Consider the following 6,000-nt stretch of genomic DNA (forward strand, 5'->3'; position numbering starts at 1 on the left):
TTCAGAGAGGGTGTGGTTTTTGAGCTACTGCTGCCGTGGAAACATTTACCCATCCAACTACTCTTCTTTAGAGCTCACATGTTGGTGTGGAGATTTTAAACATTTGATTTGACTCTACCATTACTAACAGATTCAGATTTAGATATAATTGAATGACCAAAAGATTGTTCCAGAACACTAATAAGTGCACCGAAATAAGCTATTGATGATTGATGACATTCCTTTTGTCTTGACATAACATAAATCATATTTAGCAGGTTTTGAACTGAGTCTATATATATAAATAATCTGTTGCATTGCTTATTACACAAAATCTGCATTATACCACAATATGTACATACATAAATTGACATTACTCAGTGCAAAGCAACTCCTTACAGGTTCACAGCTCCAACAGGGATCTGGGATCACAGCTTCAGACTTTACTTTATTCTCTCCCCACTATTATTTCACACCAAACAACTTTGCACAAACCAAGACCGTCAAACAGAAGAGTAGCATTTGAAGATTTCTAAAGAGGAAAAAACGAACACACACGCCCCTCTACGCTCACATGCACGGTACATAACATTGCTGAGGTCTCTAACTGCAGCTCACCTCTTGCCCTCGCAGCACTCTCACCACTAAAGTATAGCTTCCAGTCATGCTGCTGAACACATGCTGTCTGATATTTATGACCTATAAGCCAAAGATTCTATCAAACCTATGATTATGGCACCCATCATACGCTTACATGTTACAACTGAAACTATGCTATGGTCAGTGCACTATTTATAATCAGCATACAGTGCAATCACGGTCCATCGTAAAGAATTAAGAATTGAGAAAGAAAGCAAGCATGCATTTGCAAAAAACCAAACCGAAAGCTCTTTCTGCGAGATGAATCACATTGAGAACATAGCAGATTTAAAACTTACCCTGAGCTGATGTAGCTGTATTCCACTGTTTGTTTTTGAAGAAAAAAAGAGATAATATTAGTTATGTAAAATGACTGTGAGCTGAACTTTTGGTCATTATCCTCCTGGTAAATTCCTCTTGCTGCCAGAGGAAGGCGGCTGAGCAAAGCTGTGAGAAGGTCACTGATAAGAGATGTGCAGAGAGAGGGGTCCTGAGTGAAGGGAGGAAATAGTTGAGACAGAAAGAGACAGACACCCTCCCAGTCTCGAACCAGAGGAGCTGTGGTGCTGAGTTCAAGGCTGGGATGGGACAAACTTCCAAACTTCTGGAGTTCGGCCACCTCTCTCTTCCTCCTCCCACTCTCTCTAAAGAGAGGAAAAAAAGAAACAGAGGAGGGTGAGGAGAGGAGAGGAAAAGGGTGAACGGAGGGGGGAGAAAAGAAGTAAATTAAAACCAGACACATGGCCCTGTTTGGTCTGGATGTGAGCAGTGGATAGGATGATGTCACAAATCTGGAGCGGGATTTTCTCCTTACCTTTTCCTACATTTTGCCATTTCTCCCTCTACCTCTTTGGGGCCCTTTTTCTTACATTTCAACTATATGGATCTCCATTCTTACGTTAAAATTACACTAAAGGAAGAAAAAAAAACGTTGTTGGTTTGAGTAACTAGCATACATTGACATGCAAGATGTCTTGAAGATAGGTAATTAATGACTGATTACATACTGTGTCAATTTACCCATTGTCCCAACAGCTAATAAATATGATGTATTATCTGTGGGCCATCCTGGCAAGAAGTCTCTCCACATTGAACAAATAAACTCACAAATCTCCCATAAAGGAATGTGTGGGAATGTTTCCTGGCACAGGTTACAATGTGAATGCTGTTAAGGAGGAGCAATGACACACTGCCATGAATGTAATTGTCCCACAACAATAAAATGATCAAGCATATTACAAAGCTTATGAGTTAATTTTTATTACCAACACCCTTACACAGCCATACATTGCAGACTATATTTCAATCAGGAGAGACTTCATTTAAGAGTGAAATAAGTTGAATGAACATGGTGCATGATAGGTTGATATGTTAGAGTCTTTGGCGATTAGACTCCATTGCAATGTTAAATTATAAGGGGTACAGAGGACGTGGATATATTGGAATATCACCCCATCTAGTCTAGTCTAGATGTAAAATATTACTTTATATGCTTGTAGGAGCTCATGAGAGACTGTAGCTGTGTCCCAGCTGCATACTATAACTTTGTTTTAAAAAATGTAGTGTGCACAAACTGGGAAAATTATAAAAGAAAGTATACTTTGAAATTCTAGCATGTAGCTATACTAACATCGCTGTTTTGAGTGGCCTGCTGATGGGTTGTCGTAGACAATAAGTTTTGAAGCTGAAAATATGTGCACAATTTGTATGCTAACAATGGATAGATTGGCTGTGTAATGTGAAAGACGTTGCTCGTAGTGACAAACCCACAAAGAATTATCACTGCAGAGCATTTTAGACTCATTCAGATCATTATTTTGGTTTTATAGTCTGCAGCTCTAGTGTTTTGGTTCATTCTTATCACTCTCATCAACCTTGCTTACAGCCGCAGCATGCAGTGAAAAAGTTATTTGTTGGCATAGTCATATTGGTGCATTATCGATGCATAAATCCATATAGAAAAGGTCTATTGTCATTCCAGCTCAAAGGCTTAAAAAAATATTAGTAATCTGTAAATTTTTCCCCTCTAAAATCGGTATTGGTCTCAAAAAGCTCATATCAGTCGGGCCCTTGAACATAGTGGAGCATTTAGAAGCTAAAGAAACAGTATTGTTGTTGCTGCAGTATTGTTCTGTCAGTGAGCTTAAACAGGCTTTGCGCCCAGAGGTCAGTATGTTGGGAAATTAATTCCCTAACATCTGTGTGAATACAACTTGAATGCTGAGCTCTAACAGCAGTTGGTTATCAGGTAAGGTACAGTAACTTCTATTACCCCACAAAACTATCTCTGCATTTTTTCTATATTTCTGAAATGGCTCCAAAATGTACCATATGGAAGTGTTTATAAGCTGGCCCACTGCATCCATGTTCTGTTGCCTGTAGGTCATTACTCACACCAGCAAAATTTCCTGCAAAGCATTGCACTGTTATGGCAACCACTGTTGTAATATTCATTGAGTTACAAGCTTTACATGTTCTGAGAGAACATGTAAAACATAAGGACCTAGATTGGCCCATAATACTAAATGATTATAACGCTTCTTTTATGATAATTGGTAACTAAATGTGTCCGTTTGTAATGTATTCTAATGTCATTTTGTTTAGACAGGCACATTGCACAATTAGACACTAGCCTGGTATAAAAACAAGGAGAGATGTGACTAATGAGATTGCTATTTTCGGACCGTAGTCCCTGGGCATGTGGTAAAACAATACGTTAATAACTCAATGCAATTCAATGCAAATGAAACACAAAACATGATGTGCAAATGTGCAAAGTTACATCAATAAAATGATCAAGGGCTCAGTCATTCCCACCTCCGAAAATCATTCACCCCCCACACCCCACCCATGTGTGAATTTCCCAAAGTATGAATTTAGTGTAATAAAATGTTATCAAAATGAATGAACAGTTCTTATATAATCTATGTTGTGAGTACAAAGCAAGAAGCGGGCAGATCAACTACATTAAAAATATTCTGTCATCGCTTAGGAAACATGTACTCCCTTGTGAGTGAGCACTAACCCCGACACAGACCCTTTAAAATCTAAACCTTTCAAAATCACAGTGTGACGAGGACTAAACATTTTATTGTTGGGTGATGTTAATGTCACACGCACTGCTTTAAACAGTTACAACAAAGGTAGAGCTGACATCTGTGGTGAAGGGATACTTTGATGCATGCCACCAAGGTGACTTCATGTGGGTGGATGAAAGTGCAGATTGTTTCCTGTGATGCTTTTAAAAACTGCCCTGACTCTTGTTTCTCTCATTAATAACTGCCAGCTTTCATAACACAGACAGGTATGCGACATAGGACAGATGAGAGTCACTGAACTTTTTTATCACTCAAAAGAGAAAAACTAGAAACAGACATTTTCTTCTGTATGGCTGTAGTGTCACGAGGTTTCTACATTAAGTGGAAATTATGAAAAGCATAGGGAATGTGTCCTTAAGCTCTATAAAACCATGAATACACACTCAGTGTTTATTCTATTCTCAAATAAAAGCATGAGACTCCCCTCCACATAACTGGAGTATTCAATCTGGTCTCTGGAAGTTGCTTTTCTTGCCTGTGAAGACGTTACCATTAGGAACAAACTGTTCACTGGCCATTTAGAGGAAAATGCATGTGTTGATTCCACCAACACACTTATTTCCATCACAGCAAAAGCAAATAAATGGGTGGAGATGGATTGGCCTTACGTCACTCTAACCGTGTCTGATGAGGAAATATTTAATACTCACAGTAATGATAGACCCCAACAGAAGGAGGTGCAAAAAAAGGGGGGAATAACACTTAGCAGTTATAATTTTTTACCTTTTTAAAGCTGCCTCCCTTCAGCCATAACCAGTCAAAAACAGTCAACCTGCAGTGATGTTTTGAGCTGGAGACACACATATCGTACCTTTTCCCGGAAATCCTGGCCATTATTTTAAGGCATAAACCAACCATAGGGGTACACTCAGGGGTAACCCTGCTGCTAACATTGGCTATTACATTAGCCTAAAATGATAATTATAGCCATACATATATATCACAGTAACACTGCAAAATTAAAGACAGACAAACAGATCCAACTAAAATCACGTTTTATTGAGTCAGCAGTTATATACAAACAATAAGGAAAGCTTCAATACTTAAGGTTGTTGCAGTAGCGGACCAGCTCACCAATCTGGCTTTCTGCCCCTGGTATGCGCACGCACCCTGTAATGTTTGTAAACAGGAAACCTGTGTATACATAAACGTAACAGTCTCAGTTTTAAACACGTAGATAACAGTGTGAAACTGTCACAGTTTGGTTGGGTTACAGCAACAAGAGACACACAGCAATCTCCTAGGGGCAAGTCCTCTGTTTGTTTGACTCGTCCACCACCCCGACCGCCTCCCTACGCGGACTTTGGTGCTCTTTACGTCCTCCTACATCACCTGATTTCCTCCTTTGCGTCCGTCATAATTACTACGGACACTAGAGGTCGCTGCCACTATACAGTAAATGTAGATCTGGTAGGGCTGGACGATATGGAGAAAATCAGATATCACGATATTATTGACCAAATACCTCGATGTCGATATTGTGACAATATTGTAGGGTTGACAGTTGGTGTTTTAAAAAAATATTTTACAATTACATTTTAGAAATAATCATCAATAATGTGGACATAATGACTGAGTTAGAGGTAAAGGCAAATAACAGCTAGAACAGTCTGGTAAGTTCCAAAAATTACATCACTTTACTGTAATGCGGCCTTTAAAACCAGAAAAAGACTAAACTTACCATATAACGTTATAACGATATCCAAAATTTAAGATGAAATCTAAGACGATATCTAGTCTCATATCACAATATTGATATAATATTGATATATTGTCCAGCCCTAAAATATGGATCGTAATAAGCTGCTTGTACAAATGGCCTATGGGGTCGTTTTTGGAAGACAGTCTTACTTGACAGCATGACTGAATCAAATTCAGTATGCAATGAAAAAGTGAGAATACTGACCTCAAGCAGGGATGAGTTAACAGAGTTCAGGATAGGAGGCCAGATGCTAAATATTCAGTTTTAACCTGGGCCAGGTTCAAAAGTACACCAGAGATCCGCAGACATTAAATCAAAGCCAGCAATATGCCTGATTAAGGGGCTCTGCCTTTTCTTTTGAGCTGGATCACACAAGCCTTAGTGTTCAGTCATTGACGAATGTGCAAACATGAGAGGCTGCACTGCACAACCCCAAGTCAGCTTCAATCCAGCTAAATAGTCGACAGTGCTTCTAAATAACCGTTTGTGTCATCATACAGGTCTCTTGTGGGTGACAAAAGACCAGTAACATGGATGGCTGAAACACAAAGTCATAGTCAAATCTTTCCTGTGGTTTTCATA

General features: G+C 39.1%; 1 protein-coding gene across 3 annotated transcripts in view; it reads right to left on the bottom strand.

The window, feature by feature from the left end:
• Positions 1–1,211, bottom strand: part of col6a3 (collagen, type VI, alpha 3) — a 59,359-nt gene extending 58,148 nt beyond the window's left edge. Inside the window, exon 1 of one of the 3 annotated variants that reach the window (XM_078263078.1) lies at positions 918–1,211. The gene's annotated coding sequence lies outside the window, so the exon portion shown is untranslated. The remainder of the gene's footprint in view (positions 1–917) is intronic. The other 2 variants (XM_078263080.1, XM_078263081.1) reach the window with 2 other exon arrangements.
• Between the last annotated feature and the right edge of the window lie 4,789 nt (positions 1,212–6,000).

Source organism: Sander vitreus, chromosome 11 (genome assembly GCF_031162955.1).
Source record: "Sander vitreus isolate 19-12246 chromosome 11, sanVit1, whole genome shotgun sequence".
NCBI classification, from domain to species: domain Eukaryota; kingdom Metazoa; phylum Chordata; class Actinopteri; order Perciformes; family Percidae; genus Sander; species Sander vitreus.